The sequence below is a fragment of the Anguilla anguilla genome, chromosome 8 (assembly GCF_013347855.1).
Source record: "Anguilla anguilla isolate fAngAng1 chromosome 8, fAngAng1.pri, whole genome shotgun sequence".
Taxonomy (NCBI): domain Eukaryota; kingdom Metazoa; phylum Chordata; class Actinopteri; order Anguilliformes; family Anguillidae; genus Anguilla; species Anguilla anguilla.
The window spans coordinates 45,344,190-45,359,501 of NC_049208.1; the positions used below are offsets into that span (position 1 = coordinate 45,344,190).

General features: G+C 46.3%; 1 protein-coding gene across 1 annotated transcript in view; it reads right to left on the reverse strand.

Annotated features, from left to right (window-relative positions):
• Positions 1-14,707, reverse strand: part of gatad2b (GATA zinc finger domain containing 2B) — a 53,522-nt gene extending 38,815 nt beyond the window's left edge. The window contains 1 exon segment of the mRNA XM_035429925.1: positions 14,206-14,707. The gene's annotated coding sequence lies outside the window, so the exon portion shown is untranslated.
• Positions 14,708-15,312: the final 605 nt, after the last annotated feature.

Here is a 15,312-nt window from a genome sequence, read left to right on the forward strand (position 1 = left end):
CTGCACAAGCATGCACACACACGCACAAGCATGCATATACGCGCACAAGCACGCACACACACACACACATACAAGCATGCATACACAGACATGCACAAGCACGCACACACACACACGTACAAGCACACACCCACACACACATGCACAAGCACGCACACACACACACACACCCAAGCACATACACAAACATGCACACACACATGCACAAGCATGCACACACGCACACTCTCATGCACACACACATACACACACACACTCTCTCACACACACACACACACACACACACACACACACACACAAATACAAATGTGAACACACACACACAAACACGCGCATGCACACACACATACAAATAAGCGGGCACACACACACACACGCACGCGCACACACACAGCCCCAGGTGATCTGCCGTTCTAGAGTGGGGGGCAGTTTGTCAAAGCCAGATAGGATCAGTGGAGAAGTGGGACTGCACCATGAGAAACAGACCACAGAGTCGAGAGAGAACAGGCACTGATCCCAGAACAGTGGTACTGTGAGAACACAGGAATCTCCACTGATCCCAGAACAGTGGTACTGTGAGAACACAGGAATCTCCACTGATCCCAGGACAGTGGTACTGTGAGGACACAGGAATCTCCACTGATCCCAGAACAGTGGTACTGTGAGGACACAGGAATCTCCACTGATCCCAGAACAGTGGTACTGTGAGGCCAGAGGAACCTTTACTGAGAGAAAGGACACAGAGGATGAAAGAGTATGAAAAGGAGAAAAATACAGCAAGACAGATAGAAGAGGTGAAAGAAGGGGTGAACGAGGCAGTAAAGACAAAAGAAAGAGTAAAGGGGAGGAATGAAAGTAAGAGCAAAGGACAGGAAATAAAGAAAGAGTAAAAGACTGGAAAGAGAGAAAGAGTAAAGGACAGAAAAGAAAGAAAGAAAAAAGGGACAGAGGGAATCAATGGAAGCAAGCGTACAGATCCGCCAAACTCCCCGGAAACCGCTCTATGAGAATGGGACCAGTTGCTCTGGCCTGTCCCTGCAGCTCTGGGCACTGCCACGACCAGCAGCATACGCAGAGGGGAAGGGCTAGAGCGATCTGACCCTCCGGGATTCCACTGTGCACTGTGAGGAACCTGGGATTGCGATGGAGGGGTTGCCGGTTCAATCCCAGACAGTGCTCTACTGGTGCACCCTTGAGTAACGTACTTAACCCCTCTCCAAAAATGAATAAAATGCTCTTTGTCCAATATAAAGCATATAAATTAGCCCCTTATGAAGGTTTAAGAAGAAACATTGCTACCAGATTTAAAAATAATGCAAAAATATTGTCACACAATGCGGTACCTAAATGTGTAATAATTAACTCTTGTACTCTCGTATGTTTTCTTGTATGGGGATGGGACGGCATGAAAACAATTTTCAACCGTCCACCACGTTTAGGCAATGTCCCAACTCTCACATCATCACTGTTGCATGCTTCACAAAAACTATTACACTACTAACTAACGCTTACATTACAGTGTGAAATATCCACATTATATAATACCACTAACCTATTTAAAAAATAACGTATATAACCAAAATATTGTGAGCAGTAATACTTACATAGCAATGATGAAATCTTATCTATGTTCAGTAGATGGAGGCAGAGACAGTAAATCAATGATACTGTTCTATTCGCTTCTGTTTTGCTCCAGAAAACGATGTCAGCTAGGTCTATCAGGAAACATGTGGCTTAGGTATGCCCAGAAGTCCTCAATAATAATAGTATTTTCCAAGAAATTACAAAAAAACGTTGACCACGTTTCGTTAGGTGCAGCGTCTTTTACGGACACCACAGAGTGAATTCGTAAGTGAATGTGATTTTAAAAAATTTGGTTACGCTGTTATACATCGTTAGGAAGCTTATACTCTCATCTACTGAATAAATGATTTGTCAATCAAGCCAGACTGTACTAAAAAGGGCGACAATGCCGTAAACAACACGTATGGTATTATACACAGCTATTTTGGAAGGTACCCAATCATTACAAATGCACGTATATTTCACAAACAGATTGTCCAAGACAATATATGACCACTCAATATATGTCTCAAAAGGGACATCTCTACGCGTAAAACCAACGGTAAGGTTGTATATCTATTCAATATTTAGTCCCAGATATTGACTGTGGAATGACACTATCATTTTTAAAAACTTTTTCTCGTTTATTTTGTTATTCAGTGAGCAGCGTTTTCACTGCTGTATTGGCATATCTTAGGGCTATTGTCAGGTTTATCTTGTTGCTATGATGGAATATGATTTTTTAGTGGTGAAAGAATATTTTTATGAATGCCAAGATAGATAACATTGTCCATTATGTCATGGGTGGGGGGTGTAGTTGTAGATGAGACTGCAGGGAGGGGGTGCCTGTTAAATGAACGACCAGAGCGACAATGGTGGCGCTGCGAAACTCCGTATTCAGCATAGTTGTCGTGTATCGTCTACTAATGAAACTAAAACAACGCATTTCTGTTTTGAACTCATACTTTGGTTGCAGTAGCGCCGAATGTCTCAGTTCAGTAATCTCGGCATGTCGGCATGCCGACCACTAGGGGCTTGCACTAAGAGGTTATCATAAACTACTTTGGTAAAATACCCAGCTGTATAACAGCTGCATAACAGTATAAAGCTAAGCCTGAGAAAGTTACTCTCAGAAACACTCCATCTATTATCTAACTCGCTTATTCCTGGTCAAGGTCACAGGAGCAATCCCAGCATCCACTAGGCGAGAGGTCACCAAACCATCGTAGGGCACATAAATAAAACATAGACCTGGAACCTGCACCATGAAGCAAGATTACTGAGTTAGCTGGATAACTGCTGAGAAAAACCCAGAACCCTCTCAGGCGTGGAACATAGACTGGAGTAAAAAGAGCAGTTCTGGGTTTTACTCAGTGCAGTTATCCAGCTAACTCAGCAATCCTTCTTTGTGATACGGGGCCCTAGCTTGAAGTGGACCTAACAACTCCAGCACCAGGAAGAAGTCGACTGTAACGAAACTGAAGACTACCAGAACCAATGATAGCTTTTTCAGCAGATCTCAACCTTCAACTTCCTTATTGTCATTGTCAAATTGAATATAGGCACAAACTCAAATTATTCATTTCTCCAAGGTACGGTGCCCAAGAACCATGGCAGCAGACTCGGACCTGCCTCAGACCAAAACGGCAAGTTTAAAATACTGGAAAATAATCTTTTTGTTGGGGGTTCTGGGTATTGGAGTTTGGGCTGTGAGCGTCAGAACCGAAGGTAGTCTGTGGATAGAGTGACTGTGGCAAACCTCAGTCCTGGCCCAAATCCCAGTCTGCCACCTCCTATGCCTGCACACCTAATCACCCCCCCCCCTCTCAGCCCCACCTAATTAGCCAAATAAATCACATCCTCCGCTTCCCTGCTGGAGCATGGCGGGTGTTCCACTGTAAAATGGCCGCCGCCCATCTGTCAGAAGGTAGCGGGGTGTCAAGCACTGGCTAAAGCGAGGTCCATCCTCAACCTCCCCCCTCCAAAAGGGGGCCCCGTGAGGAGCACCACTGCAAAACGCGCAGTTTTGCTAACGGTGCCGTTTTGCCGCAGGTGATGCTATGCTAACAGCTTCCCATTACCACAGTCCATCACTACACGGTGAGCACAGCGTACAGAAACACCAAGTGGGAGGGAGGGAGAGAGAAAGACAGAACAGAGGAAGAGAGTGTGTGAGAGAGAGAGGAGGATACATGTTCTCCAGAGGCATAAAGCACACCTTGTTCTACCCAGAGAGACAAAGCAGTGTACATCAACCCCTAAAAGATGGGTCACCAGAGAGAGAGATACAGAGAAGAAGAGGAAGAGGAAGGGTCATAAGGGGAGAGTGAGAGAGAAAAAGAGTGGGCAGAGAGCAACAGCGAGAGAATGAGTTTGAGAGAGGGAAAGACAGAGGAGAGAGGAAGAACATACATTTTAGGGAGAGAGAGAAAGAATGTATCCAAACCCCAGTAACCTCTCTTGCACTCTCTCCTGCAGTGACCTTCATAGCCAGAGTAAGCACATCTCCCTCACTCTCTCAGAGAAATCCTAAAGGCGGCAACTGACTTACCATGATAAACCAGTATCCTAATCAGAACCGGACCATGCCAGGCCAGTATCTCAACCAGAATCTGACCATATCAGACCATTATTCCTACTGAAACCTGACCATACCAAGCCAGTGTTCTAACCAGAACCTGACCATGCCAGGCCAGTATCCTAACCAGAACCTCGCTGTACCAGCCCAGTATTCCAACCAGAACCTGACTGTCTCACGCCAGTATTCTAACCAGAACCTGACTATACCAGCCCAGTATCCCAACCTAGGCCCTGACCTGACTAGGCCTGTATTATAACCAGAACCTGACTGTACAAGGCCATTATCCCTACTGAAACCTGACTATACCAGGCCTGCATCCCATGACCATGCCAGACCAGTATACTAACCAGAACCTGAATGTACTAGACCAGTATCCAAACCAGAGCCTGACTGTATTAGGCCAGTACCCCAATCAAAACCTATCGGTACTAGGCCAGTATCTCAACCAGAACCTGGCCATATTAGGCCTGTATTATAACCAGAACCTGACTGTACAAGACCATAATCCCTACTGAAAACTAGCTATACCAGGCCTGTATCCCAACCAGAATATGATCGTGCCTGACCAGTATACTAAACAGAACCTGACTGTACCAGGCCAGTACCCCAAACAGAACCTGACTGTACTAGGCCAGTATCCCAAACAGAACCTGACTGTACCAGGCCAGTACCCCAACCAGAACCTGACTGTACTAGGCCAGTATCCCAACCAGAACCTGACTGTACTAGGCCAGTATCCCAACCAGAACCTGACTGTCTCAGGCCAGTATCCCAACCAGAACCTGACTGTCTCAGGCCAGTATTCTAACCAGAACCTGACTGTACTAGGCTAGTATCTCAACCAGAACCTGACCTTACTAAGCCTGAATTATAACCAGAACCTGACTGTACAAGGGCATTATCCCTACTGAAACCTGACTATACCAGGCCTGTATCCCATCCAAAACATGACCATGCCAGACCAGTATATTAAGCAGAACCTGAACACAGTAGGCCAGTAACCCAACCAGAACCTGACTGTACCAGGCCAGTACCCCAACCAGAACCTGACTGTACTAGGCCAGTATCCCAACCAGAACCTGACTGTACTAGGTCAGTATCCCAACCAGAACCTGACTGTACTAGGCCAGTATCCCAACCAGAACCTGACTGTACCAGGCCAGTATCCCAACCAAAACCTGACCGCACCAGGCCAGAACCCCTACCAGAACCTGACTGTACTAGGCCAGTATCCCAACCAGAACCTGACTGTACAAGGTCAGTATCCCAACCAGAACCTGACTGTGCCAGGCCAGTATCCCAACCAAAACCTGACCATACCAGGCCAGTATCCCAACCAGATTCTGACTGCACCAGGCCAGAACCCCCACCAGAACCTGAATGTACTAGGCCAGTATCCCAACCAGAACCTGACTGTACTAGGTCAGTATCCAAACCAGAACCTGACTGTACTAGGCCAGTATCCCAACAAGAACCTGGCTGTACCAGGCCAGTATCCCAACCAAAACCTGACCATACCAGGCCAGTATTCTAACCAGAACCTGACCATGCCAGGCCAGTATCCTAACCTGAACCTGAATGCACCAGGCTGCGTACCACTGGGAGGGAGGGCTTTCAGCTAACAGGAAGCCCCATGACTGATCTCACACAAGAGCACCCCCTCTGGTCTACTGGGCACCTGCGATCTAACTACACAACTCTGCACAGCATGGTAGAATGAGCACACAACCACACCTGCCCAGCTAGGGAACTGGGGAATGAAGACATCAGGGGCTGACATGCACGATAGCATGAGCGTGCCTCTCCCAAATCTGCAGCAGGGCATTGTGGGTGGTGGGAATGGGACAGGCAGGTTTGGCTGACTCCAGGACAAGGAGAGGGACACCGGGAGGAGGGCCACAGGGTTCACAGACGGTAAGAAGAGATGCAAAACTGCATCAGAGGGGAAGCTCCCTGCGACTGCCTCCTCTCGTCCACTCTGCGGGGGAGCTGCAGATCTACAGTGCTCTCAGGGTCGTGCAGCTGCCAATCCGCCGCCGCATTAGCGCAGGCAAGATGGAATTAATCAGGCTTAAGTGACTCGTGTTTCCAACAGTGAACTCTGCTTTCATTAATTCTGAGCCCAATACTAGAGTACACACGTGAAACCAGGTTAACGAAACACTTAAACGGCTGTACTTACTGCTTCTGCGTGTGTGTGTGAGTGAATACATGTATACTTATAAGAGTGCAAGTTGTGCATTTATGTAAGTGTAAGTGCGTATGTAAATGTGTATTTATAAGCATGTGTGCGTACGCGTGTATAGTGTGTGTGTGTGTGTGTGCATACGTTTGTGTGGATGTGTGTATACAAGCATGTGTGCGTATGCATGCATAGTGTGTGTGTACATGCATGTATGCGTGTGCCTGTATAAGTGTGCGTGTGTGTATGTACACATGTGTGTGAGTGTACAGTATGTGCATACATGTGTGCATGTGTGCACACGTGTGTGTGCGTATGCACGCATGTGTGTGTGCGTGTGTACCCGTATGTGTGTGTGTATGCGTGCGTGTGCACCCACATGTGTGTGTGTAAATCTCACAGCTGGGTAGGACCTGTAATTAAGCCTCATAGCGCTCTATTCAGTGTTTTTCTGTGGGCTTAACAAGCATAGCATGAAGCCTGCTAGTGCCCCGCACCCCACTCAGGTGCTAACAAGGTTGACACCAAAACACGCCAATCAATCCAATACAAATCCCCGCTAGCTCCTTTTTATCACATTTTTAACGACCTTATCAGGTGATGGTTGCAATGCTGGATTCAAGCAAAATTTCAAGCAAAAATCCAGTGGATTCCATCTGCGCACACAATTTTGCGACCCAGCCGCGTCCTCGTGATGTCATGTATGTTATACGGCGCAGCACACCCATCAGCAGATCATCCAGCAACGAGCATCGTCGACCAGAGGCTACACACGCAAGCCCCTCCATGCACAATGCAGCAAACGGCCAGTTCCTGGTCCACTGATTACATGATTACTGGCCCATTATCAAATAGGAAGCAATCCACCATCTGACTTGGTGATTGGCTACCGATGATGTCGCTGAAGTTAGGCAGCACTCTAGGAACAAAGGTGAGCAGATGCCATCCCGAAGAGCATGATGGGTCTCCCGGTCCATGTCCAGACTGGGGATCTCACATGGGGCAGGGCTGCCCAACCCTGTTCCTGGACCTCTACCATCCTGTAGGTTTTCACTTCAACCCTAACAAAGCACACCTCATTCAACAGCTAGAGCAGGGCTGTCCTACCCCATTCCTAAAGATCCCCAAAACAAAGGTTTAACCGTATTCAGTTAAATTCAATTTCATTTGTGTACAGCTTTTCTTTTTACAGGGACATTGTCACAACAACGCTTTACAGAAAGAAAAAACTGGGAAAAGATTTGGCAGAACTACGCCAGAATCCCCCAAAAATTCGGCAGGTTATGCACAGACAATCCCCAGTGGGAAGAAACAAAAGTCAGTGGTGAGAAAAATATGCCTGTTGGGAGGAACGCCGATATTCTGTTCTTCCCAGGTGGTTTGGTGAAGAGTGGAAAAGGTGCATCGCATGAACTGTGTCCTGGATGTTAAAGGTGCAATGCATGAACTGCGTCCTGGATGTTAAAGGTGCGTCGCATGAACTGCGTCCTGGATGTTAAAGGTGCGTCGCATGAACTGCGTCCTGGATGTTAAAGGTGCGTCGCATTAACTGCGTCCTGGATGTTAAAGGTGTGTCACATTAACTGCGTCCTGGATGTTAAAGGTGCATTGCATGAACTGCGTCCTGGATGTTAAAGGTGCGTCGCATGAACTGCATCCTGGGTGTTGATGGCACTTGGGGGTGATGTGCAAGCTGTGCTTTCTGTTACCTTGGCTTAACCGGTCTCCCACCTTTCCACTGAGACCTTTCCCACAACGCACTGCGTCTCAGCACAGGGCACACACACCAGAGACGCATCTTTTTATGGAGACGCAAAGACACTTTGCAGGAAGGTAAGAAAAGAGGAAAAAACTAAGCCTGAACACTCCCAAAAAAGAGCCATAAAGCGAGATAAAAAACTCCTCAGCAGGAACAAAAAAAAAAAAAAACACTCAAACAGCATCGAGAAAAAACTCCCCGCTGGGAAGAAATCTCCAGAGGAACCAGAATCTAGAGGGCGAGCCTATTCCCCTGACAGCCTGCTCTGTGCCACTAACATAACACAGGGACAATAAAATGTATTTATCCCCAGCACCAGAAACCCCCGTTATCAACGGGAGAGAGCGAGCCGAACCTGGGGTACACCGCAATGACGTGGGTGCGCTACGCGGGTTCCAACTGACGACTGACGAGCACCTATCCTGGGACCATACCAGCACAGGGAGGAGCCCCCTCTGGCTACAATGTCTGTGGATGTATTTCTGCTAACCCTGACCCCTGCAACCGTAGCGCCAATCTCCGCAGAAACCGGGTCCGCCACGCCATTCACGTGCGCCGGCGCCCCGTCCGCCAAGACGGTTCTGTCCAGTTCCAGGATGTTTTCCATTCGCCAAAGCAACAGGAAAATTGCGGGTTTTGTGTCGGTTGTCATAGGGAATTTGCTGTCTGGCTTATCGCCTCAATTTCATACGCAGTCATTAACATCACATATCAATTAATTTCACGTGCTCGTTACCCAAACCGCCTTCCCTCAAAGGATTTTCACTTGGGCGTATTTTTAAATAAAATTAATTTTCCTGATTAAGTGCTAATTACACCGATTTTCCTCTTAAACCGTGAGCATTCATCTCTTTAATTTTCGAGAGAAACGGGGCTCCAAAATGAATGTGGGGGGGCTAACTTCTAAACGCCGGTGGAACCGCAATCGTTTCGCTCGTCTGCTCAACGTTCACAAAAGGCCTGCGGGTAGGCCAGGGCCGGATTGTTACCAGGGCAAGCAGGCGTGCAAATGGCCAACTGAACGCAGACGTAGTTTCTATGGGCGCGACTGCTTGAATAACAACGAAGCCAGGGTCAATAGGACAGAATGAAGGGCCGTTTTTTGGTGGAGTAGACGCACTCATCCTCAGTTGGGCAGTGGACCTCACTGCAGCAGATAATAAAATAATACTACCTGCATTGTACACAATGCACAGGAAGTGGTCATATGGCATATGTAAGCCTGTACTACGAGAGAGTAAAAATAAAACCAAACTTCAGCATTGAGGCCACAAGGGACTAAAAAGGAATAGGTGTTTGCTGCTCACTTCCTGGCTGCTGCTTTCAGAGTGGGGGGGATGAGTGGGGGTGATTTGGTGTGGCCAGTATGACCTGCTGAGAAAAACAGCACATCCCAGTGAAGTTATCCTGTTATCCTGTTGACCAGCATACTGGAACCTGCTGGTCTAGCATCACCAAGTGGAAACTACCAGCATGACCAACACCTTGACTAAACAGGCCTGCCTCAGCCCTGTTTCACAAAGCAGGATTACAGAGTTAGCTGGAAAACTGTGCTGAGTAAAACCCAGAACCCTCCCAAATCTGGAACATGGACTAGTGAAAAAAGCTGTTTCGGGTTTTACTCAGCACAGTTATCCAGCTGACTCCATAATCCTGCTTTGTGAAACACCTCCCCAGCACAGCTAGCCAAATCAGCATAAAACCAGCACTGGCCAGCTTTTACCAGCAGTACAGCAACATCAGCCGACTTGGAACTTATGCTGGTCAACGGTGCCTTCTATCAGTAGGGTCAAAACTTGTGTTCTTTAGAAATATACAACCAGATCTGTTTGGCTACTGTAGCACACCAATCCGGGCCATCCACACACACAAAGATCATGGAGCTCAAACACTTCACAACAGATCTCTTCTAGGCAACAGATCTCCATCCCTGTTCCTGGTGCCACTGGCCTACCATCTCAAAAAAACCTGAATGACACCTTAGCGATGGCTGGAAGCAGCAACAACACAGGTGATACCTGGGTTTTTATTTTTTAATCGGTCTATCTGCAATGAAATCTGTATCAATAGCAGTCCAGCGGATAGTGAACACAGCACAGGACATCATCGGGACCGATCTACCAGACTTGAACTCCTCACAATGCCTGCGGCGGGCTCACATCATCACAAAAGATCCATCCCACCCCAGCCACCACCTGTTCAACCTCTTGCCGTCTGGAAGGAGATACAGGAACATTGCAGCTCTGACTTCCAGGAAGAAAAACAGCTTCTTTCCCAGGGCTGTGGTACAATTAAACAATGCTGCTTTTACCCCTACCCCTATCCCTATCCCTATCCCTACCCCCCCCCCCCCCCCCCCCGTGTGCAATAACTGGAGCACAAGCCCAGTACTTTTATATACATTTTTATTTATTATTTACTTTTTTATTTATTTTTATTTATTTATTTATTTATGTTTTAATTGACAATGTTTATCTGTCCTTTATTGTTTTTTACTTCTTATCTTATCTTGCTATATGTGCTGTGCACTAAGAGGGTTCTGTAATTTTGTTGTCTTGAACAATGACAATAAAGCTCTATCTATCAATTAGAGCAGAACGTGCATCAAAGGTGCTTGACGGCACAACCTTTACATCTAATTACTCTGAGCAGTGTCAAAAGCCTCACGCATTTACTAGACTAGACAGTCACTCTGAAAGGTAGACTATGGGGCGTGGAAATAAAACTGCGCTCGGCATGCAATCCAGGGGATCCAAACGGTGTGTAGAACACACAGGAACACCTTTCCGAGGCTGCCCTTCAAGTTAAAACCTTGGGGCACTTGGTTCTTGGATCTCAGTAATACATGTCATCATCACCCGAAATTCACAGACAGCGAGTTCACTGTAGTACCACTTGAAGGATATTTTTTAACTGCAATAGTTAAGCAACAATTCTTAACTAAAATTCATAAACAAGGCACTGCTAAAAACGTGTGTTCCCCCGTGGCAGGGTTTGCCAGGTTAATCCTAGGGAACTACTGGAAGTGTCGATTCTCGGTTTCATTGAAATTCAGGAACGAGTTTAGACCCAAGAAACAAAGTGTGGAGAGTTAACTGTGTAATTAATCAATTGCTTTAATTAATCTATTAAGCGCTGAGTAACAATGAAACCCAGCAGACCCTGTGGCTCCACAGGGAGAAGGTTGGGGATGTCAGCAGAACCTGTGGTTCTACAGAGAGAAGATTGTGGACCCCAGCAGACCCTGTGGCTCTGAAGTGAGACGACTGGGGACCCCAGCAGACCCTGTGCTTCCATAGAGAGAAGGTTGGGGACCCCAGCAGACCCTGTGGCTCCATAAGGATTAGGTTGGGGACCCCAGCAGACCCTGTGGCTCCATAAGGATTAGGTTGGGGACCCCAGCAGACCCTGTGGCTCCATAAGGATTAGGTTGGGGACCCCAGCAAACCCTGTGGCTCTACAGGGAGAAGGTTGGGGACCCCAGCAGACCCTGTGGCTCCATAAGGATTAGGTTGGGGACCCCAGCAGACCCTGTGGCTCCATAAGGATTAGATTGGGGACCCCAGCAAACCCTGTGGCTCTACAGGGAGAAGGTTGGGGACCCCAGCAGACCCTGTGGCTCCATAAGGATTAGGTTGGGGACCCCAGCAGAACCTTTGGCTCCATAGGGAGAAGGTTTGGGACCCCAGCAGACCCTGTGGCTCCACAGGGAGAAGGTTGGGTCTGCTGGGTTCCCTGCCCTACAGTGAGAGGCAGACCAAGGTTGAACCACAGGTGTGGGCGACAGTGTAAAGCAGGGCTGCAAAACATGGGCTGCCACCATTTTTGGGATATTTGTGCCGACTGTGTTTTTGAAACAGGCAATTAATTTACAGTCTGACAAAAATCGCTGAAAAAAAAGTTTGAACGTGTATCTTGTGTATCTGTTGAAAACATCTATATTTAGCCTACATTTTAGGCATTTGGCAAACGCTCATATTCAGAGCAACTTTGCATTCTTATTAAACACACAACCAATTTACATAGCTGGATATTTTACTTCTGCGGTTCAGGTAAAGTGCCTGCTCAGATATCAAACCCTCAGCACACTACACGGCACTGCAATGCATTGCATTACACTACACTACACTAAACGACCCCTGGGCACAAACCCAAACAGGGAAAGAGTCCCTTAAAGGACACCCAATCATTCTGTTAATTATAGAGACAGGAGAATGATCAATGGTTTACCTTAAAATTAGCATTCAACACAGATCTATTTGGGACATGAAACAATCTGACAAATAATAACCTTGGAAAATTATTAGGCATTTTCAAAAATTTAATTACATTTTAAAATTCTGATTACAAAATAGTCCCTACAAGGCCGAAGAATGCATACTAATGCTCAGAGGGCTAATATAGTTTCACTCGGTATTGTTTTCTCAAAATAATACCATCCAAGACTCTGAATTATTGTGAGGTGTGGGTGTGTGTGCGCGCCATGGGTCAGCCTCTACAACAAATAACGTAAAAGGAAAGAATTCACTATTACAACCATTTGAATGCTGACAGGGTTAGAGAATGCCTTATGGCATCGCACAGTCGTAATCCAGAACCGACAGAAACAGGTTTGAGATTGAACATCATACGATGGGACAGTAGAGGTTGGAAACGTTTATAAAACCTCTTTCGGAACCTTTTCAGTATCTCCACATGTCCACCACTGTTCGAAACGGGGGAAATGGGAATTTTTTTAATAGTCGAGAAAAAAGTTTTGCATAGCAGGAAGTAAAACAACAGCAAGCATAGCAAAAAAAAAAAAATTAAGTTACGACACAGTCACCCAGATTCCTCAACTTTCATTGGCGCATCGTCCAGTCGCTGCGTAAATTAACCGCAACGTCTACACACTCGTTCAGCTCCAAAATGAAGTAAAATAACGATTCAAAAAGGTTGCTGATCGGAAAAATGTAAATACTTTTAAATAAAACATTTATTTTTTCAAAAATCACATTCACTTGTAAACTTGTACGTTTTGAAATAAACTGATTTACTTGATAAATACAAGTAATTACTGTCAAAACTGTCAACTTTTTTTGGTTAGGTTTAATCCATGACAACTGGGTTTTAGAAATGTCTCAAACTACGTGGAGACGCAGACGTTTCGATCTAGCCCCTTGGATGCCCTGTGTATAAATTAGTCACCGTCTCACCATTACCGTGTCTGCCGCACCGAGATATTAGTCAACATATAATTATTGATCTACGATTCTTTTTCGACGTCATCTACACCGATTTATTTGCAGACCTCGTTTGGTTACGATCAATACATTATATTCACATTACATTCAGTTGCAGTCTTACGTGTGTCAAATGCAGGGTAGCCATTTGCGTGCATGTGGAGCAAGTTGAGCGAGAGAACGTCTTCACTTACGTAAATGGCTGATGCATTTTTGGATTTTTTTTTTTTAATTGAACAACCATCAGCTCCACCGCACACACCACTTTTCGCCCACTAACGCTGTCAAAACACCCCTGTTTCCAACATTAAAACGACCGCTAGTCACATAAGTTCACAATCGAAATTATATTTTTGATACAATGATCGGGAAAAAAACACAATAAGTAGCCCATGTACCGGATTCGCATTGTGTGCACTCACTGCTACTGTACTTACACAGCCGTGAAGACCAAGGACTCGCTCAACCGATCTGGGTTAACCCCTAGAGACACGAGATGAAACAATGAAACGGATTCTGGAGCCCTAGACGAAACGATTTCCCCACTACTCTTAATTATTTCCCCATTAATAACGCACGGCGTCGAAAAGTTGAGCATCGTAACCCAGTAGGCTATACTCCGTTCACTGGACGCCGAGAACCCCGAGACCGTTTTAATGTGCTTGGCTACTTCGAACTGGGGTGCTGTTGATTGCCAGCTACAACATTGATATAACAATTGTCTTGGCTTTGCACCACAATTTCACCAACCGTATCTAATCCCTCGGTAGCCTTGAACACAAAGACCGACACATCAGGAAGTCAACCGATCGTACGAAAGCCATTCGAAAACCCGCCGTGGCTATTTTAAATTTCCCATTCCACCTCGACTAGGCCGCAGTCAAATCCTCGGCCTCACCTGACTCGCCTTTACCCCTCAGGTTCCACTGGCTCCGGGTTCAATTTCCGATCCTGAAGCGCTGCAGCAGTTCCTCACGACCAGTCCCCGGCACCGGCAGGCAACACAAAAGCGCTGATTGGGCCCCGACAAGCGTTCATCCCCCTTGGTCTCTGCCCAGACAGACGGGTTATTGGTCGGCGGCTGTGTCGGAGACGCGCCCCTATTAAGGTGTGTGTTGTTGTCTGTGTCTTGAGGGGAGGGGACAAGAACCAACGAAATGATGGGAACTAAATGGGTTGTTATGCGCTCCGTGTAGACGGCGCAAGGCAAGCTCACTACAATGACAGATAAATTGTGGCCAGCCATATTATCTCCCTTGCCATTCCGCCGGGGCTACTGAGTAGATTCCAGAGGAACAATACAGCCAAAGCGTAACTGTCACCTTTTTAGTCTTTCTGAAATTCCAAAAGTTTCCCATGAAAAAAATACTGCGGAGATAATGGTACATCGTTTCTTGATTTCCAGAGGCCTACCTATTCTGTAAAAAAAAGGAAGAAAAAAACAGTAATGCTAAAGTTGAATACGCCCACGGATGATGAACGACAGCTCACAAGCTAATTAAATGAACAGTCCTGATTGTTTTAAACAATAAAATACTTAACTTACGACCCCCGTACGTGCTCATTACAGGAGCACTTCATTCTGAGTGACATTTATTGCTCTGATTTGTGACTAATTGGTGCATAATTAGAAATTAACACTAAGACACGCAGGCTAGTGTATGCCATGGCTAAATTAGAGTGGTCGATTATTAGCTAACTGTGTTGTTAAATATCAGAGCACCTACGGCGTTGACCAAGAACTGTTAACAGTATAATTAACGTTTTTTTTTATGAACAGTAGACGGATAGTCGACATTGTCCATGACCTGACTGACACAATAAAGGTGAATTCCTTCCAGACCGCGGCCTCTGATGCTGCATTATGAGTCCACTGTCAGTTCAGTATACGGCAAGGCCAAGACACTGGTGCACCACCCAATCTAAATGACCAGTGACCTTTGGGCATCTTAACGCACATGCATAACCAATGACATAATAATTATAAGGGGGTCTACGGTAAACT